The sequence below is a fragment of the Rana temporaria genome, chromosome 10, assembly GCF_905171775.1.
Source record: "Rana temporaria chromosome 10, aRanTem1.1, whole genome shotgun sequence".
Taxonomy (NCBI): domain Eukaryota; kingdom Metazoa; phylum Chordata; class Amphibia; order Anura; family Ranidae; genus Rana; species Rana temporaria.
In genome coordinates, this window is record NC_053498.1 from 75,928,156 (window position 1) to 75,941,357 (window position 13,202).

The window sequence follows — 13,202 nt, forward strand, 5'->3', positions numbered from 1 at the left end:
GTATGCGCTGTCCGTGGAATTTCCCAGGAAGGATGTCATTGGTTCCGACGTGAACGTAAATTACGTCCAGCCCTATTCGCGAACGACTTACGCAAACGACATAAAAAATTCAAAATTCGACGCGGGAACGACGTCCATACTTAACATTGCGTACGCCTCATAATAGCAGGAGCAACCTTACGCCGAAAAAGCCTAACGTAAACGACGTAAAAAAATAGCGCCGGGCGTACGTAAATTTGTGAATCTGTGTATCTAGGTCATTTGCATATTCTATGCCGAAAATGACAGAAGCGCCACTTAGCGGCCAGCCGGAGACTTACGCCAGTCGGATCTTAGGCTAATGTCGGCGTATCTTGCTTTCTGAATACAGAAAAAAGATACGCCGGCGCAGCTTTGCATTTACGCGGCGTATCTATAGATACGCCGGCGTAATTCATTGCTGAATCTAGCCCAAAAGCAATTGATACACGTCAATACATAATATCAGAAAACCATTCCTGAGGTTCTTCTTTAAGCAGGAACTGGATGTCTGTTCTTAATGTAAAGATACTTGCTGCCATCTAGTGACTATGCCTGTTATTTCACACTTCATGTTTGAGACTGCTTTCCCCCTATTTGCATAATAATATTTTTCAGTTGCAGAGTCACTTATAAATAAATATCTAAAAGTGAAGGAATGGTGCAAAACTAGATTAGCCTAAGGCTTGTATTGATGGGCTTCTGTGGGCAAATAGAATGTGCTTTTGACATCAGTTTGAGTTTCTTCTGGGGACTTTCAGAATTATTTCTAGGTGCAGTTGACTGGTGTTTGACCTGATTTATCTGCTTTTGCATTCTTATAGACTTGAATAGGTAGAAAAACAGTTCTGAAGGGAACACAATCCTGCACAGACTAGCCCTTACACTTTGTAGTATTGTCAACCTAGTTTTCGAAAAATTCCAGGGACAAAATACAATAAACTACATTATAATACCAATAAAATATATATCTAAACTATTGGCAAATTAATTTTATTTGAACTTTTTTTCCTATTTTTGGGTTGAGGTAGACAAAGTAGCAGGTGTTGGTGGTGATGAAGAGTGTCTGGTGTACATGTGACAGGCTTATAGTGGACAAAAAATGAGAAATAATATTATAGATGACCAGGGTTTTGGTGGACAACCTCCATTACAATGTATTAATTCTTGGTAGAATTTGAGTACATCTCAAAAAAGCTGGCGTTCTAGTGATTTGGCTATAATCAAATGCTCTTAATTAAAGTTCATGTCACACAGTTATGTGCAAAGCTAAGGTTTAAACAAACTCACAGATACAGATTCAGCTGCTCTGGACGGAGGAGACCTGTAATGCTGCACAGCAGGGCTGTCTTAATGAGAGGGCACTCCTGGGCACTGCAAAGGGGCCCCAGCTGCATGGGGGCCCCTGCACTTTCCCCAAAGCAGCTGGTCATTGAGCCCACGCTGCCCCCAAAATGGGGGCCCCATGATGGCACTGAGAGTGATGGATACATAGGGGGGGCAGTCTGCCTCCTACGTACTTGATGTCTGTTTACCTGCACTGTCATCATTGTAGGGGCCCCAGAGCATAACTTTGCCCAGGGGCCCATGATGCTATTAAGACGGTCCTGCTGCACAGTGCTCTGCACATTGGTCTCTGGACAGTGGTCTGACTCAGAAGCCTGTAATACTGCACAGTGCTAGATGGTGGTCTCAGGTCTGAGAGGAGGCCTGTAATTGTAATGTACACACTCACAGTGCTCTCTGCTCTGGACAGTTGTCATTGTGAGTTGGTAATGGGACTCTCGTGGGGAAGCCTGTAATGCATAGTGCTGCTCTGGATGGTCATCCAGGACAAGAAGGCCTGTAATGCTGGCTTCACAGTGCTGCCAACTGGCACCTGCTGCTAAGCAAACCACGCTACGGACTTGTGTCGCTTGCTGGGAGTGGAAGCAGGCGGAGCTCCATGGAAACCGGAAGTTTGAGAGGGTAAACGTCCCTGACTCACATTTTCGTTTAGTTTTTGTTCGTTAACGAAAATAGAGTTGATTTTCGTTTCGCTTTCGTCACTGTAAAAAGGCCACTGACGAAAATTTGGACAAATGTTTTTGTCAACTAAATTATCACTGGTTAGAGGTTTGATATTTTTACACTTTAAACAAACCCTTGTGCAGGATGATTTACTAGTCTTGGATACACATGTGAGTTCTGCAGTTAGTTCCTGAACTGGATGCTGCTTGATTTCTATTTGGTAACTATGGGCCAGATTCACAGAGAGATACGACGGTGTATCTCCTGATACGCCGTCTTATCTCCTGATACGCCGTCGTATCTCTGACTTAGGCCCGTCATATCTATGCGACTGATTCATAGATATGCCTAAGATCCGACAGGTGTAACTGTGTTACACCGTCGGATCTTAACTGCAATTAAAAAATGGCCGCGGGGGGCGTTCTCGCTGATTTACGCTGAGAAATATGTAAATCAGCGAGATACGCCAATTCACGAACGTACGCGGGCCCGACGCAGTTTGTTACGACGTTTACGTAGCGGTTTTCCCGGCATATACTTACCCCTGCTTCTATGAGGCGCAGCCAATGTTAAGTATAGCCGTCGTTCCCGCGGCAATTTTTTTTTTTACGTCGTTTGCGTAATGCCAATTCTCAAACCCGCGCGTCGCAAGTTACGCTCACACCGAAACCACTGACGTCCTAGCGACGTCAGTGGGAGCAATGCACGCCGGGAAAAATCGCGGACAGCGCATGCGCATTTAAATCGGCGCGGGGACGCGCCTGATTTAAATAGTACACTCCCCCTAGCCGCGAAATTTGAATTCCGCCGGGGGATTTACGATCCGCCGCCGCAAGTTTGGAGGTAAGTGTTTTGTGAATTACCCACTTGCCTCTCAAACTTGCGGCAGCGGATCTTAAATCACATAGATCACGCGGATCTAAAGATCCGCTGATCTATGTGGATCTAGCCCTATATGTTTTATGTTCATTCTAAGGATTTGAATTTATGATCAATTCAGTAAAAAATGCCTTATGCAGTCAGACTTTTTGCCTTGATGTTAAAGCAAAAAGCTTTGGCCCTTCACTTTTGCCTAGGTCAGCTCTGCTTCCTTCTAAGATGGCATTCATTAGGAGCTATTTTGAGATCTGCTTTACATACTGTCAAGACTTTTAAGCATGTGTCTAATTTTAGAATAGTCAGACTACTTTGTTTGTTGGGCTTCTGACCCGCTATAAGACTTTAGATTTTCCTAATATGACAACTGTATACAATATCTGTGTGTTCCTAAGAACTTAGGGCCAGATTCACAGCGGAGATACGACAGAGTATTGGATTGGATTGGATTGGAATAAATACTTATTTATAAAAACTTGCGTCTCAGATACTCCGTCGTATCTCTCAGAGTATCTATGCGACTGATTCATAGAATCAGTTACGCATAGATAGCCCTTAGATCCGACAGGTGTAATTGTTTTACACTGTCGGATCTTAGGATGCAATACCGTGGCCGCCGCTGGGTGGAGTTCGCGTCGTATTCCAGCGTCGGGTATGCAAATTAGCAGTTACGGCGATCCACTACTGTTTTTTGCATTCGGTACGTCGTCGCTAGTCTAGTTTCCCGTCGCAATTTTAGTCGTCGTTTTGCCTGCCCTAACTTTACACAGCACACGTATGTGCTGTATAAGTATGACCGTCGTTCCCGCGTCGAAATTAGATTTTTTTTTTTCTTGCGTAAGAAGTCCGGGAATACGAAAGTATGCTACGCACGTCGCCGTTCGAAAAAATTACGTCACTTCGCGCAAAGTACGGCGGGAATTTCAAAACAGAGCATGCGCAGTAGGTCCGGCGCGGGAGCGCGCCTAATTTAAATGGCACACGCCGCTTTGAATTACGCGGGCTTACGCCGGAGGCCGCCGGCGTAAGTTTTCACGCAAGTGCTTGGTGAATCAGGCACTTGCGATGAAAACTTGCGGTGGTGTAACGTATCTACGATACGTTACGCCGCCGCGATTCTACGTGAATCTGGCCCTTACATCTTGTAAAGCTAGAACAATTTTTTTTATTTTTTGTTTTGACATGAGAAGGTTAAACACGCCCTTTTTAAGACAAAGTAATTAGGTGAATACATATTTTCCTGAAATCAGATTACTAAATCAGCTGGTTCACTCTTTAGGGTAAATTTCTCAAACGTCCAACTCAGAAAGTATTTAACAATTTACTTTAATTTTCCATTTAAGCATCAAACATTGCAGATGATAATTTGGTTTTGGATTGTAAGATTAAGGCCCCTTTCACACTGGGGATTTTTTCGAGCGTTATTCAAGCGTTTTTGGAGCGTTATTCGAGTGAAGCCTCATCTGCAATCCCAATGTGCAGGTAAACCACCACTAAGACCCTAATGTTTTAGGGCGTTTTTTAAGTGCCTCAGTGTGAAAAGGTAAGGCGTTTTTACTGCGCTTTCAATTGATTTCAATGGAGAGGGGTGTTTTTGGAGCGTTTTTTTCAGTGCCCAAAAGCTGCTCCAAAGATGCTGCTTGCAGGACTTTTCTCAACGCCCCACCAGTGTAACGCCTCAGTGTGAAAGGGTAAGGCGCTTTTACATGGCTTTCAATTCATTTCAATGGAGAGGGGCGTTTTTGGAGCGTTTTTTTTTCAGCGCCCAAAAGCTGCTCCAAAGATGCTGCTTGCAGGACTCAGTGTGAAAGGGTCCATTGAGATGCATGGAGAGCGTTTTATGAACGTTTTAATAGCGCTATTTTTAATGCTAAAACGCTGTAAAAATGCTTCAGTGTGAAAGGGGTCAAAGATAAAGCTTTATTTTAGCACAGAAAGTTTCTATTCTTACTCATCTGTAGTATGAGATATGTATGCATTTTGTGATCCTCCTGTGCACAATGTTTTAGAACTGGCTCTGCAAGGTATAAAGATAACTTCAAATTAGATGAAAAAACAAACAAACAAGCTAGATAAGCAAATTGTGGTATGGTTGAAAACTCAATGCAAAGAATTCAAAAACCTTCTTATGCCTTGTACACACGATCGGAATTTTCAATGAAAAAAGTCTGAGGCCTCGTACACACGACAGAGAAACTCGACGTGCCAAGCCCGTCGAGTTGCTCGTCGAGTTTCTTGTTGAACTTGTCGAGAAGCTCGGCAGGCTTGCTTTGCGTACACACGTAACATACCAAAATCTGGTCGTTCTCCGGCGCGATGACGCTCACGACGTATGACGCGACTATAAAGGGGAGGTTTGATTTTGTTGGCGCCACCCTTGGGGCTCCTTTTGCTGATTCCGTGTTTACGCGTGTTAGTAAAAGTTTGGTGAGTGACGATTCGTGCTTTTCAGTCTTTGTGCTTTCAGATTGATCTCTGCCGTTCAGTTTGTACTTGTGTGGGTCGTATCTAGGCAATCGAGACGTGCGGTCAGGTCGTATTGTTTTACATTGCGGTCCTGTCCCCGCGTTTTTCATTGTCAGGGTCGTTCTTCATAGGTCTTGATGTTCTTCACTGCGGTCTGTTTAGTGCAATTCTGATTTGTCGTTCGTAACTAGCCTTGTAGCCATGTTGCAGGCACCTAGTCGTCGCCGACTTCGTGCTAAGCATCTTCTGTCTATAGGTCTGTTTGTTTATGACCTAGACGATGAGGAGTTCATGAACAGGAGGAGGACACGTTCATGGACCAAGAATTGGTTGCTCCGTAGGAACCAATTCTCTCACATGCCTTTGCTGCGGGAGCTTCAGGAAAATAATCCTGTTGATTACAGGAATTTCCTGAGGATGTCTGATCCCGTCTTTCAGCACCTGTTGGCTTTGGTGTCCCCCTATATTACCAGGCAGGACACCGTTATGCGGGAAGCCATCAGTGCTGAGCAGAGGCTAGTTGCCACCCTCCGTTATCTGGCAACTGGGAGAAGCCTTCAGGACTTAAAGTTCTCCACGGGCATCTCCCCCCAGGCTCTGGGCCTCATCATTCCTGACACCTGCTCTGCCATCATCCAGGTTCTGCAGGAGGAATATATGAGGGTAAGTTTTCTCCTTTAATCTCACATTTTATGTCTATAATGTATGCTAATGTCTTGTAGTTATCTCCTCCTTCCCTAATTACCATGTCTGGAATATGCTGTGAATGTCCCCTTTGCCCCCATGCATGATGTAAACTTTGATGCCCCTTTTTTGGCCTACATGCATATTTTCCATCACTTACCTCCCCAGCATGCTATCCTGGGCCCCAACCTACCTAGTCTAGTCACTTCCCAATGTATTGTGTTATATCCATTGTAATGTCCCCCCCCTCCCCTCCAAAATGTGTTGTAAAGTCTATGTTCACCAATATTTAATTTTTTTTTATTTTAATTTTAGGACTCCAAAACTCATCTAGCCCTCCCCTCCAAAATGTGTTGTAAAGTCTATGTTCACCAATAATCAAAATTAATTTTTTTTAGTACTCCCAAACTCATCTAGCCCTCCCCTCCAAAATGTGTTGTAAAGTCTATGTTCACCAATATTTATTTATTTTTTATTTTAATTTTAGGACTCCAAAACTCATCTAGCCCTCCCCTCCAAAATGTGTTGTAAAGTCTATGTTCACCAATAATCAAAATTATTTTTTTTTAGTACTCCCAAACTCATCTAGCCCTCCCCCAAACTTGGGCACTGGCCCATCAGAGGGGGTGTTTAATGTGTTAATTGTCTAAATATATTTAGATATAATATGCTAGTTCCCAGAAATGTTATAATGCTTATAATGTCTTTGTATAATCTGCTTGCAAGGTTATGTGGCTAATTTTTTCTTTTTTTCTTCCCCAGCTTCCGTCCACACCACAGGAGTGGCAGTCTGTGGCTTTGGACTTCCAGACCCGATGGAACTTCCCCAACTGCGGGGGAGCCATCGACGGGAAGCACGTCCGCATCGTGCCTCCACCCCGTTCAGGATCCCAGTTCTTTAATTATAAGGGGTTCAACAGTATTGTGCTGATGGCGGTGGTGTCAGCACAGTATGAATTCCTTTTTGTGGATGTCGGGATGAATGGACGGGTATCGGATGGGGGAGCCTTCAGGCAGACGGAGTTCGCGCTTCGCCTTCAGGATGATGATCTGTCATTGCCACCGGATGACCAGAATGTAGAAGGCCTGCCATTTGTTTTCCTGGCTGATGAAGCGTTTGCCCTGGGACCCCATCTTATGAGGCCATTCCCTCAGCGCACCCTCACCCCAGAGAGGAGTGTCTTTAATTTCCGGCTGGGCCGAGCACGTAGAGTGGTTGAGAACGCTTTCGGCATCATGGCCAGCCGGTTCCGCCTTTTCCTCACCTCTCTCCACATGGCGGAATATAAGTGGAATACAATTATTTTTGCCTGCTGCATTCTCCACAATTTTTTGCGGAGACAATCTCCAAATTATATGGCCCTGGTTGGGCCCGAGGCACAACATTTGACCCCTGCAGAAACTTTGGCGGGCCTTGAAGCTGGCCACACAGGACTGCCCCCCCAGAGTGCCCGTGAAGTCCGGGACAAATACATGGACTATTTCATGGGTAGGGGGGCAATACCATCTCAATCAAATTTGCCCTAATTGTAGCTTTCAAAAAAATAAATCATAATCTTTTTTCTAAACTTGTTATGTCTTGCTTGTGTTGTTTGGAGTTCTTTACTAAGTGTAACTAAGTGTATTTTCATTATCAACTAGCAAACATTTCCCAGGTGACCCCCAAACCAAACACATAGAAAATTTTACGTATTTTAGGAAAAACACCACACACTTTTTTGATGTTCAAAAGCTCTTTATTTTCTTAATTTTTTTATTTTTATTTTTTCATAAATACCCTACAAAAATTTTTGGTATATTTTCTCATACAATATACAATCATTTTTGTATTTTTGTTGGTCATTTTTCTCATACAATATACAATCATTTTTGTATTTTTGTGGGTGATTTTTCTCATACAATATACAATCATTTTTGTATTTTTGTGGGTGATTTTTCTCATACAATATACAATCATTTTTGTAATTTTTTTGGTTTTTTTTTCTCATACAATATACAATCATTTTTGTATTTTTGTGGGTGATTTTTCTCATACAATATACAATCATTTTTGTAATTTTTTTGGTTTTTTTTCTCATACAATATACAATCATTTTTGTATTTTTGTGGGTGATTTTTCTCATACAATATACAATCATTTTTGTAATTTTTTTGGTTTTTTTTTCTTAATAAACATTAAAATCTGGTTATATTATTTTTTTTTTTTTTTTTTATTAAATAAAGTATAAAATCTGGTTTTATTATTTTTTTTTTTTTTTTTTTATTAAAGTATAAAATCTGGTTTTATTTTTTTTTGTTTTTTTTTTTATTAAATAAAGTATAAAATCTGGTTTTATTATTTTTTTGTTTTTTTTTTTATTAAATAAAGTATAAAATCTGGTTTTATTATTTTTTTGTTTTTTTTTTTAATTAAATAAACAGCTAAATCTGGTTATATTCTTTTTTTTTTTTTTTTTTTCATTAAATAAACATCAAAATCTGGTATTTAAAAAATTTTTTGGTATTTTTTTCAGATTCAGACTCTCCCCAAAACATCCAATAAATTTTTTAATTTAGTTTCCACCCTCCTTGCTCTTTCGTTTATTTTTCTGTTGGCCAGATGTATCTCCTCCACCTCTTCTCTGCAGGCCCATATTTCGGAGATCAGCATCTGTTTAGTATGCCTGTCCAAGCCACCACCTGATCCTGAAATGTGGGACAAAACAATTTTTTTAAATTAGGCAGGCCTACATCTACATTACCTGAAGCTGGGTTAGTTATATGTTACTTTACCTGATGTGGTGGCAGGCTGCGCATCATCACCATCCCTCGGGGGTGTGGCTTGCTGGACTTCTTGCTCCCTTCTTGCTTCATGACGCCCTACGAGAATGAAGAAAATGGAAACAGGATTTTTATAGCTTATAGGCCTGAAAGAGGAATATGATTCACTTTATAAAATTTCTGGGACTATTGATGTTTAGAAAAACCCCTCAGGGCAAAACACAGGATTGAAGGCATTCACAAAGATCCTGACAAATCTTGTAGCTTTGGTCTACTTTTAAACATGTAAGCCAACAAAGTATACACTGGATCACCTCAGCTCTGTGTGAAGCCCAAAATGGGTTATTAAAGGGGACAACAATTATGCAAATGAGTCCACATGTGTCACCGACTGCTGAGCAGACTCTCCTTTTACTGTATATTTAATTAATAAAAAAAGTTTTGTGGTTTTAATAGCACATCTACATAATTTTCACGATTGATCTCACCACAATTTTAAAAAAATGTCATAATTTGTAGGATTTTAAACACAATATTTAGTCGTTCCGAATGGACGTCCAGTTTGACGACAAATTATTGTGCCTAAAAAAATATTACAGTACAACCTGAAATAAAAAACACATGGCGCGGAACAAATCTTACAAAATATATAACAAACTTACTTCTTCTAATCACTCTCCTGATCCTCTTCATTTGTTCCGGCTCACGTTTCTTAAGGTCACACCACCTTTTCCGGATCTGTTCCTTGGACCTTTTCACTCCAAATTTGCGATGGAGACTCCTCCTCACCTTCTCCATTATTGCGGCCTTGACCTTGTTCGGGTACTTATATGGCCCATGCCTCCCATCGTAGTCCTCTGCTTTGAGGATGAGGACCATCTCCACCATTTCCTCAAAGGTCATGTTGGAGGCCTTACAACGGATTCGCCGTGCTGCCATATTCTCCATGTGCTTCCAACAAAAAAAAGATGGAAAAGGGGCGGGGAAAATACGATACCATGAACGTCAGGGGCGGGGAGACGTGCGTAAAGTCCCACATGCGCGTGTATAAAGGGCTACCACGTGAGTAAAAGGGGCGTTCACAGTTTGTGGAAGACGGCGGAGATAACGATCGGGTCAAAGACCGGTATGTAACTACATTTTAAATGTTTTTCTTGATTGAATGATTTTGTGGCCTACATCTTAGGTTCATAAATTAAAACATAGCCAGTTTGAAATTTGAAGGTAATGGTCCGCTATAGTGCCGTCGTACGTAAACAACGCTTTGATTATGCATTTTGATCCAACTACTGTTGTGTGGGCAATCTCGGTTCTCATCAGGATGTCTTCTAAAAACAAGTCGGTTTAAACATGATGCAAATGGTCGCTTTTATGTCTTGACCAAACTATATCGGGAGTGCTTTTATCTAACTAACGTTTCATACACAAATGAGGATGAGATCTGGCTTATTAGTTCGACACAACTGGTCATCTGTTTCCTAGGAACTGACCCAACATGATCTGCTGCCAATTCCACCTTGTCGTTTTTGCGACGGAAGATAAGGGGCGGGGGGGAAACATCAATTTCTTTTAAGCATGGGCGGATGTCGTGTGCGGAGTGTATATAAGGCTCGAACACATGTAGCGTCCATACGACCGAGTTGCGTAAGAAAGACGTTTGAACGACAAGCGTGTAGGTATGCTTCGAACTTGGGACAGCAGTGGCATATTCAGAAAAGACAGACATTTAAAGGAGCAATAAGCCAAAATTGTTTGGGGCAGAAATAACTAACTTTACATTATATCAGTCTTGATTTCATGTCCTCATTGTCCCTTTTTGCTTTTAAGCAGCTGTAATCATTTGCATAAATCATCACTTCCTGGTTCTGCTCCCTCTCAAATTTATCAGGGGAGCTTGTCACTGTGGTCTAAGCTGTGTGTCTAAAAATCAACCAAAACAATGCTAATAATTTTAGAAATTAAAATATGCCCTGCTTTTATTTTTTTTGGGTTCTGTGTGTCTCTTTACTTCACAGAAACAATAACTAAATTTAAAAACAAAAGTGAAACTAGAGGCACATTATATGTATGCACTTGTATGTCTCTAGACACTGTAAACAGTCATTTCCTCCAAAAATATAGTTATCCATTAGTGACCCTTTAAGGGCTAGCTTGTGAGAAAGAGTAATTGACTTTATAGATTGTGTAGTGACATTATTTTTTTATCCTTGGTTTTGGACAGGAAAAGATGAATCTCTTTAACCGACCCGACTTCTTGGAGATCTTCATTGATAGGTGGCAAGAACTTCCTGTTCTGTGGGCCACCAAAGACCCCATCTCTAGAAATAGAGAATTGCGCAAAACTGCACTGGAGAGCCTGCTCCCACTTGTGCGGAGACAGGTGGGGTTTGATGTGACAACTGACCAGTTGGAGGTCAAAATTGGGACCTTGAGAGGCACCTACAGGAAGGCACGCAACAAGGTCTTGGCTTCGATGAGGTCTGGAGCTGGAGCAGGGCGGGTATTTAAACCCAAGTTGTGGTACTACAGCAAACTGAGCTTCCTGGATGAACACCTGGAGGTTAGGGAGTCACTTTCTAGCCTTCGCCCCAGAAGCCACAGAAGGTCCAGCCTTCCCTCCAGCCAACCTGCTGCTCCCTCTGCAGAAGAACCCTCTCAGCAGCCTTCCATCCTGGATGAAGATCCGGATTTGCCCAGCTGGAGCCAGGTATATAGTACTTTCAATGTGCAAATGTGTGGTGTTTAAATGTTGTTAAAGAGATGTAAATTAAGATATTAAAGGTAAATAAAAATTAGATCTAAAAGTGTTATTCCTAAAATTTGTCAGTATTGGCCATGAATTTTTGTGGTGTGATTGACCATAAAACATGGGTCAGAATGATTGGCTTAGCTAAGTCGTGACAAAAAAAAATGCAACAGTCAGGAGCTTAAATAAATAAAACAAAAATTTTAAAAAATAGTAAAACTTTACTTTTTTTCCATACACAGGACGAGACCAGGCAGCAGGAGGATCAGGAAAATGCCAGGCAGGAGGAGGACAGGGTGAGTGGCTTGGAGGAGGCTGCAGGCCCAAGTATCTTGGACGTGTTGGCAGGCCCAAGTATCAGTAACGTGGTGGCAGGCCCAAGTGGAGCGGATGAGGTGGCAGGCCCAAGTGGGTTGCACGAGGTTGCTGGGCCAAGCACAAGATGCCAGGTGTCTCCTCTTCGTCTGCGTCCGAGAAGGCAGGTGAGGGATACAAGGGTGCGTGACGCCTCACTAGCCCTCATTCGGGACGCCCATGCAACCCTGCAACAGCCTCCCACTGCTCAGGAGGGATTTGTCACAGTGGTTTTGGCCAAAATGTCAGAAATGACATTAGACCAACGCCTCCTCTTTGAGGGCCTCCTCATCACCCTCGCAAATCAGGGGGTGAGGGGTCTTCTCACGGAGGACACTGTGATTTGCCGCCATCCCCATCCTCACACACCACATAACTCCCAAGCTCCCCCACCTTCTTCTTCTTCTCATGCTCCTTCTCAAGCTCCCCCACCTTCTTCTTCTTCTTCTTTTTCTCATGCTCCTTCTCAAGCTCCCCCACCTTCTTCTTCTTCTCATGCTCCTTCTCAAGCTCCCCCACCTTCTTCTTCTTCTTCTTCTCATGCTCCTTCTCAAGCTCCCCCACCTTCTTCTTCTTCTCATGCTCCTTCTCAAGCTCCCCCACCTTCTTCTTCTTCTCATGCTCCACCTGAACATTCTTCTTCCTCTTCTTCTCCTGCTCCTTCTGAACATTCTTCTTCCTCTTCTTCTCCTGCTCCATCTGAACATTCTTCTTCCTCTTCTTCTCCTGCTCCATCTGAACATTCTTCTTCCTCTTCTTCTCCTGCTCCATCTGAACATTCTTCTTCCTCTTCTTCTCCTGCTCTATCTGAACATTCTGCTTCCTCTTCTTCTTCTACTACTCCTCCTCCTTCTACTCCTCCTCCTTCTACTACTACTCCTCCTCCTTCTACTCCTCCTCCTTCTACTGCTCCTCCTCCTTCTACTCCTCCTCCTTCTACTGCTCCTCCTCCTTCTACTCCTCCTTCTACTGCTCCTCCTCCTTCTACTCCTCCTCCTTCTACTGCTCCTCCTCCTTCTACTCCTCCTCCTTCTACTGCTCCTCCTCCTTCTACTCCTCCTCCTTCTACTGCTCCTCCTCCTTCTACTCCTCCTCCTTCTACTGCTCCTCCTCCTTCTACTCCTCCTTCTACTACTCCTCCTCCTTCTACTGCTCCTCCTCCTCCTCCACCTCCTCCTCCACCACCGTCGGCTACTCATCCTCCACCACCTTCGTCTACTCCTCCTCCTGGCATGAGTACTACCCCTGTGGCACCACCTCCAGCCAGGCAGAAGAGGAAGGCTGCTGA